We start from the raw sequence: 15874 nt of genomic DNA, 5'->3' as shown, positions 1-15874 counted from the left end.
GATGGAAAGTGTTTACCTGATGTCAAAAGATTTTTTGCTCCTCTGTCAACTGACTGCGCTAAGAGTTTTGCTCTGCTGGTGGTAGTACTCTCCTACCGTTGATCCAATTGGTTGAAGTTAGCCTGTGATCAACGGTCATTGACGGATGGTTCATCCAATCACCTGCCAAGTATTTTTCAAAAGGGCCTGCCTCTTTCCAAACAGATGGATCTGTGCAACAAACCATCAATAGCAACTTAACACATGAACATATTAGAAAACAGAAGGACCTCTTGCTGAAATGCAATAATACACTTATAGAGAAGGTGAAATTAGAAGTAAACACCTGATGTAGGTAAATACAGAATAATAGGGACTATTTGGGTAGCTCATTTGATCTCAGCTAAATACCTATCCTGCTGACCTTCCAAGATCACGATCACTGTGAACATGCATTTACACACTAACCATAGTTCCTTGTTTGATGTTCGAGGAAATTGGCACGTAGAGCTAGTGTTTGGTTTCAGAGAATGACAAGGATTAGCAACAAGGACAGTCGATGTATTGTCTCTCAGTGGGGGAGGTTAAAGGATTACGAACGCAGATGTCACAGAGGGTTTTCTGATCATCCCTGTTGACTCATACTTTCTGTGTTGTCATCTCTCCTCCCGTTCCCACAGTTATTCACACACTTATCAGATGGCTAGCATCAGTTGCTTCCATAAAGCTCTATGCCTTCAGTTACCACACATACTTCTTTCTTCAGCTCCATTAGCTCTCCTCAGGTAGAGTACCTCTTTATGTCCCCAGTCCATTGGCTGTGGACATTTTTCAAAAGTAATTCCATCTGATCTGGGGTTTTGCAAGTGTTGTCCAACACTTATTTTCTTGTCTGGCAATAATGATGCAGAGTCCCTGCTTTGAACACTTTAAATTTGTCTGCACACCATATTCACACAGCCGCCATTATCCTCTGATATCTCACTCGGGGTGGAAGGTCAAATATCATACTGCTGTCATATAGCCAACATTAAAATTCAACTACTTCCTAGCTAACATTACTGTTTGATAGTGGTACACAATACCAAAGGAAAGGCATAAATATATTCTGAAATTTCAACGACAAACTTAGACACATTTATTTTAAGCCTGGAAGTTAAACTCACTGGATGTAATCAAATTTTACCTTGAAGTATGGGCCAGATTTTCACTATCCATTGTCTTTTCAGTTGCTTATCAATCAGGAAGTGGTGAAATGAGAATGATTTGTCAGATTCCCTTCATGACGTCTAACCTGGAATACAGCAGCAGGATATAAGAGCTTCCCACCCTGAGCAAGACGTCAATGGAAAATGGCTGCTGGGTGAATGTGGTGTATTGTGCAGTCAGACTTGAGACACAAATGTCAGGGCCCTAACACACCAGTCTGAGGGTTGGCCCTTGGCCAGTGTGTGGGATGTTGGTGAATGTCTGTGGCCCTAGTTTTTGCAGTGCATCCTGCACCACTTGTCAACAGGTTTCCGGCTGACTGAGCATGTTGAATCAACGGCCGAGACTGTTGGTGAGAGAAATCACTCCGTTCGGCTGTCCAATTAAGCGTATCAATGCAAAGGAAAAGCCCAAAGAGGACCGCCTGCTGTCTTCTCTCCAACAGGCTCTACGTGCATTGATTGATGAAAGATCAGCACTACTGCCGATGGACAGCATCTGACAGCGTGACGGACAGCTGCCTGTCAGGCCAAGGTGCACTGTCTCAGTATTTTGTCTTGCATACGAAGAACAACATAAACATAAAATTGACATGGCGGTCTACATCACTTCAAGACCTATTAGAATACAAAGCAGACAGTCCAACACCACAGGCAGTGACACACTCTGGTGCCAAGATGCAGTAAACATTTATACATAACATAGATTAATCAGACAAAGTAACTGATTTCTTCCTAACCTAAATTGAAGTTGAATGAAGTACTAATTATGGATGTTTCACTCACCAATTGTTGTCCCTGTTCAAACTGTTTAGTACATGTCCTCCTTCACAGTACAAAATAATCCAGTGTAATGAGATTGATTATCCATCATTCCATCATTGTTGTGGACGTGGGTTTGTTGAGAGGACCAGCCAGAAAAGAGGAAAATGTAAGAAGACAGGAAGCAAACAAACTTTTCCTGTTTTTCTCACCTCTTGCGCTTTAGTGAACCTGGTCCGTACTTTCTCTCAACTTTCCCGCCGAGCTTGATTCAAAAGCACACATCGGTCACATCAAGCCTTGTGCTTGACAGGTATCTGGTAAGTTTACTGTTTTAAATTCCAAAATGCAAATATGTGTCTTTTGAGAACTTGGTGGTTTACATTAGTTATTGTCATTTTGTCTTACAGTATTTGTGCTTTCAAAATGTTCCATTTGCGAGCTCAGAACTGTGACTGATGCAGGAGTTCAAATGGGACCTCAAGACCCACCTGGAGCTGCAGCAGGTGTCCTAACCCCAGAACAAACTCAGCGTTCTGCTTCTGTTTTGTCCTTCAGCACTCGCGTTGTTATAAGTTGGGTTTTTTCGCCTTGCTGTATGTTTTATTTGTTCTTTAATGTCAGGATCAACAGAAAGACAGAACGTTTTTAGATCTGCTGAAGAAACCACCAGAATGCGGCATGAAACCAAAGGAAAACACTGACCTGATGCCTGAATCATCACTCAAGTTTACAGTTCAAGTCATGCATTTCTTCTGCTGCTGGACGTTGAAGTTTTATAAGGCCATACGGACATCAACTATCCACTGAGGTACACTTTAGCCTCTGGCTCAGGGACTCTCAGATGGCTTTCCCGTGTGCTGGAGGGACACGTTTTGGTGGAAAGGAGGGGTCACGCTAGCTGGAAGTGCGCCTGGCAAAAACAGGTCTTGTTGATACAGTCACCCGAGCCAACTGGATAACACATCAAGCAAGGGCTACACTAGCTGGGGCTGCACCGGGGACCAGCTGTGCACGTGGCCGACAGGCACCACGGTGGAGTAACACCAGAAGCTAACACTAATAGATATCACATTGCCTCACTGGAAGTGATTTACCTGACCAAGATTTATTCATTATCCAGTTGCAGTTTAAAATGATTAGCACTGTTCTTCTGGGTTACTGGTTCTGGTCTCAAGTTGCAGCTGCCTGGTTATGATGTAATGTAGCTATGAAAAGGCACAAATGTTAGCTCACCTGTGTTTTTCTTTGACACAAGAGGACTATTCTCTGTGAATGTCTGGGCCAGATATATAGGGGTCAAAGGTTGGATTTAGGTGGATTCCTCAATCAGACCCCTGTTGACTTCTCACTCACAAGGCTCTGGATGTCTCACTTTCTATCTTTCTTGCACTCTTCTTCACTTCTTCTGCCCATTTTTATCCATTACGCATGTTTATGCGGCTCACACAGGTTGGTTCAACCAAGATACAACAGAAACATTTTGTCAAACACCCCTAATTATCTTGACATGAAGATCATTTTGGTTTCATTTATCTATATTTTAAGAAAACAGCCTTTGCCTTCAACCCAGGGATGCTCACAAGCCATTGTTTGCAAATCCAAGTCAAGTCTCAAGTCTTTGAACTAGAGTCTTTGGTCACAAGTCTCTTATGGTTGTAATGAGCGTTCAATCATCTGCTGCATGCTATCTGGTCTGCTTACAACACTGCATAGTTATATCTAAGGAATTCAAAGCATGTACTGTATTATCATCACTCCTTTATCTGTTAGCATAGAGTATTATCAACACTGATTAGTTGTTTGGTATTTGATCACTTTAAACAGGCTATTGCAATGCAATATGAAAAAAGACACACAATGAAAGCTTTCCTTCATCAAACATAACATTTTTTAAAGGCTTCAAAGGCTCATTTAATTGTTATTTTACAACACAGGGTTGTATAACGAATTTTAAGTTGCAGTCCCTGCGTGTTGTCTTTTAGTATCGTCTGGGCACTGTGCAGACGTCTCAGTTCACTGATATAACTGATGCTCATTAGATGAGTACCTAAGACAAAAATGTGGAGACTTTGGATTATGTCTTTTTGATAGGTTAGTCACAAAAATAGGATTTCTTTTTTAAACTGATCTACTGGCAAAAAGCTACACCTGAACCATTGTAAAACTGCTGTAATCAATAGTGTCATATTAATAATGAATCAAATGAAAACATGTAAAGTGAAAGGTATTGCTTGAAGTGACAACCCCGTCAAGAAATTTTCACCAACTCAACCAATTTTCAACGTTTATTCGCCCCACATTTTAATTGCTTTGGGTCACACTCACTGCTCTCATCAGCCTTGTTTGCAGCAGCAGTAGACAGCTGTATTTAGTGAAAAAGCCCTGATAAACCCACTGTACACTACCTGAACAGCAGACAGACAAGCTGGTGAACATACTATTGGAGCATTCAGCAGCTTAAGACCAGATATTTTTTCCAACAGAGCTGAAAGTCAATATTAGATTTGTATTTGTCAGAAGCAGGAATACTAACGTTAATCTGTGTCTGCTTGATGTGTAAATAAACAACTATTTGCTAATAGATTCACCGTAACTTTATAAAGTGATACGAGCACATTGTGATCACTGCTTTCCCCCCCTCCGCCCTATGGAAGACGATTAAAAAAGATGAATGCTTCTTCCCTAAGTAAACTCGAAAAGTTGGATGACAACCTAACAATATAGCTTTTGTGACGACATCTGCTGGTTCAAGACCACAATGTCTAATGAAAACATAAATTACAGACAGTTGCAATATCAGAATCCCTAACAGCTGGGAGTCTGGCTGTCGTTGCACCGAGAATCTTCTCATTTATAATTTTGAAGACGGTTCAGTATTTTTTGATGCATCGGTTTCTGAAGGCATAAAAGACCTCCTGCTACGCCTGACACCAGAACTTTATCTTGTAAAATCTATATGTATCTCTGTTCAGATTCTGTTTAGTCTAACTTTTGACTCCTTCGTTTTTCCAGAACACTGTTTCATTCACAGACAAATCAAGTCAAGCAGACCATTTGGAAAAAAACTTATTCCCCCCTTGTACCAATCTAGTGAGTCAGCCGATCCCCATCATCCAATCCAAATTAAATATTTGGTGGGTGCTAAAAATGATCTTGAGCAGCAGGCGCTTCCAATGTAGAGCAATTAGGAAAAACAACAGCACAACAAATGAGCAGCCAGCTGCAGTTCCTGGGTTTTATAGGCCTGACTCGGCAGAAACAAGCTGTTTTTGCTAACATTTCATGTCTGCGAGTCATTTTAGTTCAACAATAACTTACACATTTTTGGACAAAGGGAGGCATTGTTAAGATAACTGCCCCCTCTCAGCCTGTCTTGGATATGATATTTCCATTTACTTGATAAGGTAAATTCAGCAAGTCAGAGGCTGATGTGGATGGTTGTAACACAATCTTAAAATGATAGTGTTTCATCGTCTCCATCGCTGGCCCGCAATGCTAACAGGCAGCCGACTGCTTTGTCTGCAGGTCAGACATGCCCCGACACAGAAACCTCACTGGGCGCAGAGAATAGGCCCTGTTTGTTCCTGCTCAGCGCAGCTCAAGCATGCCTTTCTTTGCAGATAGAGTAACTGTCTGTTTGGCTTAGATTCTGCCGCTGATGTGAACAAGAACGAGCATTCTCACCTGTCACCACACGGTTGATGCTTTGCAAAAAAGCTGGGTTTTGGACGGCTTCATTGTGTGCAGACACAGTTTAAAGGCTGTCATGGAGCAAACTGGAAGAATGAGGGACTGTATGGAAATATGGGGGGAAGGAGAGTCAGAGTAGAGGAAAGATTATGTATTTCATGAGGAGGGAGGAGTAGACAAAAATGTTCTGAAACAAAAGGATAAAAGATTTTTCAGAAACAAAGATTGAAGATCTGTGGCTTTGACTACCTGCATCCACATCCTTACAAAGAAGAAATTCCATGTGACCACAGAGATGAACCTTCTGATAGCTGTGATGGCAGCTTTGACACCCTGAGTGGTTGCAGACGAGGGGAAGATGAGGACAAAGTATTGGTAAATCTTTCAGACAAACTGGTCGCCCCCTCAGGTAGCAAGTGTTGAAGCAAAGGTATGCGTGCAAAGTGGACACCCTTGTTTCATCCTTCACTTCCCAATACACAACACAGCTGGGGTGAGAGAGCCTGCAACACCGGGCAAATCTCAAATGGTATCTAATATATATTAAAATGACAAATTACATAAAACCTATTTTAAGTACCATAAAATGACTTCAACAGAAATAAAAACTTTTTTAACAAGGCACATGTTTACATATAACAATCGGCTAATCAAACTGTAATAACATAGAAAGAAAGAAAAAATGATAAGCAAAGTAACAAATACATAAATGGACATTTCAAACTGAGCAAGTTGCTATTTTTTCCAATCAGATAACAGACAGATAACTCCATAAAGAGGCGGTCCTGTCTGCTGGTGGACGTGCAGACAGCAGGATCCTCCTGTTTGCTGCTATGTCTGGTGAAAATCGCTCGGCATTCATGTGCATGTCATAGACAGAGGGGAGTGGACTGCTGTCTGCGAAACAGACAGGAAGTTGAAATGACGACAGCAGCTTTAACCTCTGGTTCTTACCTACAAACTTAGGGGGACCGTTCATCTAACAGCATCCAAAACCCTCTTTCCAACAGCAGAATCAAGGCGCTGCGTCAAACTGTTTTTGTAACTTCCTGAAACAGACAGTCACACGATCACTTCCACTTGACACTGCCAACAGCCAAGGTGTGCAAGTAGGCAGTGTTTGCACTTTTCTCTCAAGTTCACTTTTTCTGTTCTTCACTCACACCCATATCTTCTCATATGCTGATTGCAAAACCAGGAATGCATATAAAGAAACACATTTATGGTCTGGGAAGTACTCCCTGTCATTCTTGTAGCACTATCAGCAAACGCCACAAACCAAAGTGTCGGTCTTAAGTACGCGATTATAGATGCTTTAGTCTCATTTTTTAACCCCCTGAATTTAAAAATGATCAAATGGGACTCTTTGACTTTTGTTTGACTCTAGCTCATAAAAGTGAACCTGAATTTATATATTTCTACACAAAAAATACAATGATTGGCTGGGATTCTAGCAGCTCTTCTCTTAAATATAGTAGACTTTCTTGTGGTCTCAAAATTACAAATTCATGGAGAGAGTGTTAAAGGACAGGTCATCTCTGGATTTTTTCAAATGTGTACCACAGCTTTAAATGGGCTTAGGACCAGGCCTCAACAATCGAGTGTCTACATAGCTGACATTCCTTTTCTATCTGATAAAGATTTATCTACACAGAGACAAGGAACTGTAATGCAGCTGTCGCTTGTCGGCTCCACCGGCCTCGCCGTCAACTCCCTCAGGAATGCCTGACACAATGATAGAGCCCGTGAGAGCTCTACACATCATGTAGGTAATCTATAATCTCCATGTCAACATTCCAGCACGGAATCTTCTTACAGTCTGGGATCTCTCCATTGTATTGGTTTGAACTTTAGGAGTGCGCTGAAAAGTTTAAATCAAATTCAAATCAAGTTTATCTATAAAGCCCCAAAATCACAATCACACTGCCTCAGTGGGTGGAGGAGAAAGCTATAGAGAGTAGACAGAGAGATAGCAACACAATTCTAATGCTATAGGTAGGAGACTCATTGAGACTGAGACTGACCCACTGAAGAAGCTAGCAATCGGAGTCAAAGACTAATTAAAGGCTGAGTCAAAGAAGTGAGTTTTAAGTTTAGATTTAAAGGCGTCAGTAGAGCCAGATTGTCTGATGTCAGCTAGGAGGTTATTCCAGAGGAAGGGGGCATGAGACGAAAAAGCCCTGCAGCCAGCTGACTTCTTCTTAACCCTTGGAACCGTCAGGAGCCCTGAATTATGAGAGCACAATGCACGAGGTGAAATATGTAGTTTAATGAGATGGGACAGGTACAACAGGTCAAAGCCGTGTACAGGTTTGTCATCACCTTAAAGTCTGATCTGACATCAACTGGGAGCCAATGCAGTGAGGCTAGGGTTGGTGTAATCATTTATTGTACGTGTTAAGACTCGCTGCAGCATTCTGAACCATCCGAAGACTTTTAGTGCTCTCATGCGCCAGACCCGAAAATAAGACAATGCAATAATCCAGCCTAGAAAACACAAAGGCATGAATCTCTGCGACAGCCGTGGACAGGAAGGACCTCATTTTAGCTATGTTGGGTAGGTGGTAAAGAGCGTAAAAATGTTGCCATACTCAATCAACTGCAGCCAAAAGCGTGACAGCTTTTACACTAGCAGGAAGTTCTTTGTATGACTGGAAGTGTTGCTGCTGTTCAACTTTGAATTTTTAGGAAGGAAATAATAACTCTAATTATAATTCAGCTTTTGTGCAGAGTTTTCTATTTTTCAAAAAACAACAAAACCAGTTTTGGATATATTTGCGGAAACAACATCTAAGCTCCTGGGTGGCCGTTTCCTATCACAGCTGTTGACTGATAACTGAGAGCGGTTAGAGAACATCCTACTGCAAAGCCAGCAAACGCTGATACAAGACAGTAGCTACATTTCCATCCCAATGTAGTTCAGTTTTTAACCGACTTCCAAAAAACTGGCAAAGAATATGTGAACAAATGCTTATTTCCATCCACTATGTGATTTTTAGGAGTTGGTTTATTGAGATAAGCAGTAGGTGGTGCAAATTCCCAGTTGGTGCGGTTATGCCATTGCAGAAGAAGATGGTGCATTATATCAATTCACAAAATTCACATCATCAAGCATAAAAAACTGTTCAAGGGTTTCTTTTTACAACACAGAGTTGTACGATGAGATATAAGTTTGGGGGTTTTTTGGTGGTGTGATGAGGATGAATTGAGGAGTCACAGCCAGAGAAAAAGAAGCTGCTGTGTAGTCTGATGGTATGGAAGCGGATACTTCTGTATGTTTTTCCAGATGGCAGCAGGGCGAACAGACTGTGGTTAAGCTGTGTGTTGTCTTTTAGTATCTCTGGGCTCCGTGCAGACATTCCACTTCACCAATATCGCTGATGCTTGGTAGATGGGTACCAATGATGTTCTGGGCAGTTTTGATCACCCGCTGTAGAGCCTCCCATGCTAGTTTGTGAAATGTCCAGTCAAGATGCTTTCTAATGCTCATGTAAAAGTTAATGAGAACTTGGCACTGGAATTTAACCTTTTTTTTTTTTTTTTTACCAGAGTGGTGATGTGTGAAGAAATGTCACATATTAAATCTTTAAGATACATGCTGTATGTAGTACTCACAGATGGGACTAAGCTCCCACAGCTGGTTATCTGCCTGTGAAATTGAAATGTGATATCCCAAACTATTTATTTTTTTATTTTAAAAAATCCCCTCAAAACCCAGCAGAACTGAAAAAGTCACTGTACACACTATAAGCTTGTCCCCCCTAAGTAGCCTGCGGTAACCTAAAACAATGTCACAAAGCACAAAATAGATTCCTTCCATACATTATGTCTTGAATTTCATTAGGCTATCCAGAAGCAAATGTTGGTATTCCCCACCAACAACCCTCCAAAATACCTTCCAACAATAAAGCATTTACAGTGAAGGATAACTATCAGGTATGCACCAGGAGGCCAGAGCATTACCTCTCCACAGTGTCTTGCCAACATGTGTTGAGTGTGGGTGGAGGGTGGTGGTGGCTTGGCAGCAGCCTGTGCGGGCACTTTCCAACTGTTTTATGAAACCATCCAAAAAAACAAAGGATTTCTTGGAAACAGCGGGCCTGGCACACGTTGGGTCCGAGCGCCTCTGGGAATTTTTATGCTTGATGGCACGCACTCACACAAAATCCCCGGCCAGGCTCTTCATATCCTGTGTTCCTGCATGGTAATAGGCGGCTGTGGCGATGAGTGGTGACTGAGGATGAGATCACGCACCTCCTTAAGGATGTCAAAGGAGCTTGAGGTCACGTTTTGGATTAAGTTGAACTGAGTAGTATCCCTACTGGATGTGTCAGTGCATGTGCGTGTCAGAGCCCTGAGAGTTACAGCATGTGAGGGTCTTTCACAGGGGCACTGTGTGGGCCCCCATACACCTCCTGCTCAATTCAGTGGCTCACAGCCGTCCTCTTTATACAGCAGTCCAGGATCGTACTAAAAACTGGAAAGTGCTACTGCATCACTTGTGAGTCAACAAACATGAGGGTAAGCCTGTTTTATACAATTTAGGCCTGTTCATGCTAATCTTTAGGCTAAATTTACCATTCACTGGTTTTCAATATTTGTGCACAGACCAAATGCCGGTCACACAAACTCGTCACCTGTTTGGGGCTTTTTAGGAGGCAGACTACTAATAGGTTCTGTGTTTCTCCGTGTGGCGAGGTATCCAATGTCGTTTTCTGAAACCTCACCATCAGCCCCTCATGAGGTGTCCCTCCAGCATGTTCTGGGTTTGCCTTAGGATCTCCTTCCTGGTGAACATGTCTAAAGTGTTCCACAGAGATGCATTGCCTGATGCTACAGCCATCTCAAAGCACATACATTTCTTCTCTTACTTCATGGGTCTATGTCTTTGTGTCTTAGTTTCTTTGGTATTAGGTGATCCCAGAGGAACTTCAGTGCCTTTGTATTCTGAGAGCAATGGTTATATTTCAAGGCTCAGGTCAGCTCATTTCTTTTCCGCAAATGTGATTACTCAAATAAATCTATACAAATCTGTCATGTTGGGTTCAACTTTCAAATTCATGCTGTTGATCAGCAACTTACTGTCTTCTAGCGCTGACAGTAATAAGATAGATAGAGTTCAGCACTGAGGAAGCTCTAGCTTAAATGTATAATTTGTAAGAAATGCCCAGCATTCAAACGTAGCTCCAAAACTATAGAGGGCAGCATAACCACCAACTGCTGCTCACTATACTTTTTGCTGTAGCTACCTTTCGCTCTTCTCCAATTGGGTTTATTAGGATGAGAGAAAGAGAGTCAAGCATCAGCAGTGGGGGAAAAAATGGCATTTGGAACGAGAATATTTTAACATTTTACTCTGTGAATTGAGAATTTAAGTTTATATCTAATTTGAATAAAGTGTGGCGATTAAGATCGTAGATTGGTAGAGAAAAAAGATTAACTCAAATTCAGGGTGTCCCGAGTCTTGTTTGGATAGAGGGTTGGGTTGAAGTGTTGGGGCTACATGAGATTTTTCAGATGCACACTTCATACCGAGGGTCATTTCAGTGTATTATGGTCTGTTACTTTAAAACAAGCACAAAACAATTGCAGCCAGTTTGCTGATGTCTCAGGATCGCTAACCAACTCGATAGCTCATGTTACAGTGTTACATTGCCACACTAACGCAAGAGAAATCACTACAGTGGAAGACACTATATTGGAAAAGTCTGGTTGTAACATAAACACCATCGACGTCAACGGATGAGGGCTGAAGGGTTTCATACCACTACCCCGTGTAACTCTGTTCTAACGGGTAAGGGGTTCACCTCGAAAACGAGGGAGAATGCTGAAACTTGAAAATGGGATTGGGTCTAAGTAGCAAACAAGCCGCTCCCACCTGAAACTATGGGGGATTATTGGACTATCACCTCTTGAGGTCATAGTCATAGTATACTTCATGAGACAACAAGTTAACATTCAACAATTGTTTTAACCTAACAGAGTAGATATATAGAGAGTATAGTAACATACAGCTCTAACACTACTGCAACACAATACATATCCTGCTCATGTCATTATGTCAACATGATGTTTCTACCCACTCTGTTGATAATGCTAACCCTAGCCTGTTTTAAATGAAACATCTGGCCACATCTTATAAACTGCCCCTGTAGCTGTGTTTCAACACCCATTTTAATGTAATCCAGATTAAATGACTTCACAAAGAGTTGTGGTTTACAGACTTTAATGACGCAGGAGGAGATGGTACAAATATGTCTCTTAGCTCAGCGGTTTTTCAGAGTGGGGTCCATGAGGAGGTTCCACGGTGTCCCAGCAAAATGCGGAATAATTAATTAACACTTTTTCCATTCATAAACAACTCTATGACAAAGATTATAACTGTTTTGGTCATGGGTTTCATGCACTTTCTGTAATAAATCATCTAAAAGCAAAAATCTTACCAAATGGCGCTCTGTGGTCTTATTTGCAGAGGTAAAAGAGTACTGAAAATCAAAGTAATCGTCCCAAAAACTACTCAGTGTGAGAGTTAATTTGTAACCGTTAATGTTTAATGCATTATCAACAGCAGGCATTCAGTCAAGGTTTCTGTTTCTCCAAATCTTCAAACTAAATAACTCCCGACTCAATTGGACAGTTATAGATTAGCCTGATTATGACTGTACAAACAACAACTGCTGCAGTCTGTACACTACTACTGGCACCAGTGGTCCAACATAACACATTATTACCTACTTGTGATTATGCATTAGTAAAATTAAAGAGGTCGTCGCTCAGCCCCCCAGCCTCCAAGCAGCCCTGCAGATGTCCAACAGGGCTGAGGCCAGCTGACTGCAGAGAAAACCCAGGATAGCCAAGAGCCCCCAGTGCCCCCAGGCAGAACAAATCTCAGAGGAGACCCCCAGTGAAACCAGAGAAGTACAATGACCCAAAACACAAGTCCCATAAGAACCACCTGAAGGCTTGGACCTTGAAATGTAAAAATGGAAAACCTACATCCTGCCTCTTGACAGGCCTGCTGCTCCCTCTCCCTCTGACCTGAGATGGGCTACATAATCATCAGATCATCAAGTCATTTGCTAGAGCTGCAACCAAGATGTTTCAGCTCGATGTTTCCTTGTTCTGTGTGAGAGAGAAAAAGCAGCAGAGACAAGCTGAATGACATGTAGCAAAGTGAACAGAGTCAATGCTGCTGCTTTAATACCGGCCAACTGTACCTACCTACCTTAGCTCTACACGCCACTAATCCCCTGTGCACGTTCAACGAGGAGGATGTGAAATATATCTGTGCTGCTCTGTTTTTGTAATTCATGTGAGATTTCACTAGGGCCAGCACATAAATCAAATGCCCGGTTTCAGGAGTGTAAATCCAGAAAAGAAAAACAAGTCGCTCTGTTCACAAAGGAGCTACATTGAAAATCCTGTAGAAAAACAGTAGTCATGAGATTCAGCCAACAAAAGTGCTGACACATTCAGTCAGTGTTTAAGATTGATGATGAGTGATGAAGACGATTACTGGCAGAGAAATTGGCAGGGCAAGAAGTAGCAGTATTAGTGAGAAGCATAATCAACTCATGATTTGTAGTCCGGTGGTATCACGATCAACAACCATAGTGCCATTGAGGACACTGAGATAATGCCATTTATATTTAGTCTTGAACTTTGGCAACCTGCAGTATTTCAATCTTTAAAACTAACAAAAGGATAGATATTTTATATGCTAATTACAATATTTAAAGTCATTTTAATTTTAATTGTATTACTCTTAGTTTCAGTAAACAATGATAATTTTTTAAGCTTAAAATAGCACTTATAATTACAATTCAAAACCTTTAAAGTGAATAAATCAATTATTTTCAACCCTAAATATACCATGTTTGTCTTAGAAAAGCTAAGGTGGAACCCGTACATCACTTGCTGCAGTAATGTGGGTTATATTCGAGCCTGGGTCCTGTGCTGCGTGAAATCTCTTCTCTACCCCCATTCCTGTCCTTCTTCAGCTGTCACTATCAATAAGCCAAGAAAGCCAAAAGAAACTAATGACAAAAAAAACTAAAGGTAACATTTGGACCAATAGATTGTCTTTTTAACTGTATTTCAGATATCAAACTATGGATGAATATTCTCCAGCTCAATCAGGACAAAACTGAAGTCTTGGACATTGGTAATGAAGCCCGGGGCGAGCCAAACTCAATGTGAGACTGCAAGCACTAGCATGAAATCCCTCTCAACAAGTTAAAAACTTGGGACTTGTCTTTGATTTGGATCTGAGCTTTGAGCCTTACATAAGCAACATAACTAAGACTGCCTTTTATCATCTTAGGAACATTGCCAGAGTGCCACTGTTGCGATTGCAATTCGTGGCGGTCGGTGCTCTGCAGTATTCTTTTTTACTTATGGGACTTTGGGTTGTTTTGGGTCATTGTACTGCTCCGGTTTGACTGGGGGTCTCGGAGATTTGTTCTGCCTGGGGGCACTGGGGGCTGTTAGCTATCCTGGGTTTTCTCCGCAGTCAGCTGCCCTTGGCCCTGTTGGACATTTGCAGGGCTTAGAGACTGGGGGGGGCGAGTGTTCTGTGTCAACGCGGGGATCTCCTGGGGGCTCTCCAGATCACACTGGGACGACATGGGTGGTTGGGTTTTATGCAGACCTGTGGGGTCTGTGCCGGCTCGGGTCTGTGCTGTTGTTGGAGTGGGAGGGTGGGAGGGGGATGTGCCGGATGCTGAGATGTCATGAGAATTGTGTACACTCATAGTCCATGGGCCAGACCTGATTCTGGTACCACTCAAGGTGGCACAGATATATTATAATTTTTGAAAAGATCCATGCCTGTAGATGCTATTTTGGCACAACCCTTCCTGATTGGCAGCTGTATCAGAGTAAGATGAAGTTAACCTCCCCCTGTGGTAAATTGCATTTTAGACACTTGTGCGTATCTTGGTTTAAGCTGATGTTCAGGACATTTGTCAGTGTTTCCTAATATTGTGTTTGGTGTCATTTTAAAGGGGACCCTCTTAGCTTTCATTCAAGCCCCAATGATCCTTCTGGTTTGTCTTCAGGCGGCCAGGCTTGAGGAATATCTTGCCTCTTGATGTCTGCTCTCTTTAATGGCTGCTCTGGCTATATCATCTTGAGCACCAATACTTTTCAGAGTGTGCAGCTCCTTTATAAGAGACTGGTTTTCTTTGACAAGTTCCCTCATGGACAGGTTCTCTGGATAGAGGAGGAGTTTTCCTTTGGCAGCAGGGAAGATGTGCAATTAATCTAAATGAATTGCATATGCAAATATTTGCCATAAGCATTTGGAAATATTTCAATGCAAATGGATTTTGGCAGATGAGCGAATCAATGAATAAACGGACATTCTAAACTTTAAGAGGAGGTGATATTTTAAGCTTGCAGTACTCCAATGGTTAGAAAATTCCTTTCTACATAAGTTGCACAAAACAGTCTCTTCTCAACAGTACCACTTTCTGTCATCCACCAAGCTTGGCCTCTGGTGTTGTAAGAGAGCCATGGCTCCTTTAAGAACGGGGCAGACTGTAGTGAGTGAGTGGAGAGCGATGGTCGGTGGGGAGGTTGTGTAGTGGCAATAACAGTTGTAACAGTACAGGTTACAGCTTGACCATGAATAAACTCTGCAGCTCCTTACTACAAAAAAAGACCTCACGTTTGAGTAGCAGCTATCACTGCTGCTTTACAAAGCTGCTGTGGAAGGTGTTCAGCGACGGAAGGTCGAGGTGTGTCGTACAGCGCGATTCATTCATTGTAATTAATCGAAATTAACGTGTTATTTTGACAGCCCTAGTGGCAATTAAATACATTACACAATACAAAACCAAATACATTTTTTTAATTTAGAAAAATGTTGTCATCATTTACTCACCCAACGGAAACCCCAAGTCTCTAGAAGACCTGAGATTGAATGACTCGTTTCACTGTCATAATTTGAGTCATTTGGTCCAATAACATTTGGAAAGTCTATACAAGTATAATTATAACACCCTTGCTTCAGACAGGTTGTGCGCTAATGCTTTTAGCTTAGCAGCTACATTGAAGATTTTGGCTTTAAAATGGTGGCATTTTTTCCCAAATCAATCTGGGATCTCTGGGCTCCAGATCGAGAGATAATGCCCTAATTTTCATTTTTGGTTGAACTGTTCCTTTAAGTCTAGCTTTAAGGTACTTGTACTATAATACAGTATTTTTTTGCACACGTTTTTAAGTGATTT

Source organism: Pagrus pagrus (genome assembly GCF_965226575.1).
Source record: "Pagrus pagrus genome assembly, chromosome: 22".
NCBI classification, from domain to species: Eukaryota; Metazoa; Chordata; class Actinopteri; order Spariformes; family Sparidae; genus Pagrus; species Pagrus pagrus.
This window is presented reverse-complemented; position numbering follows the sequence as displayed.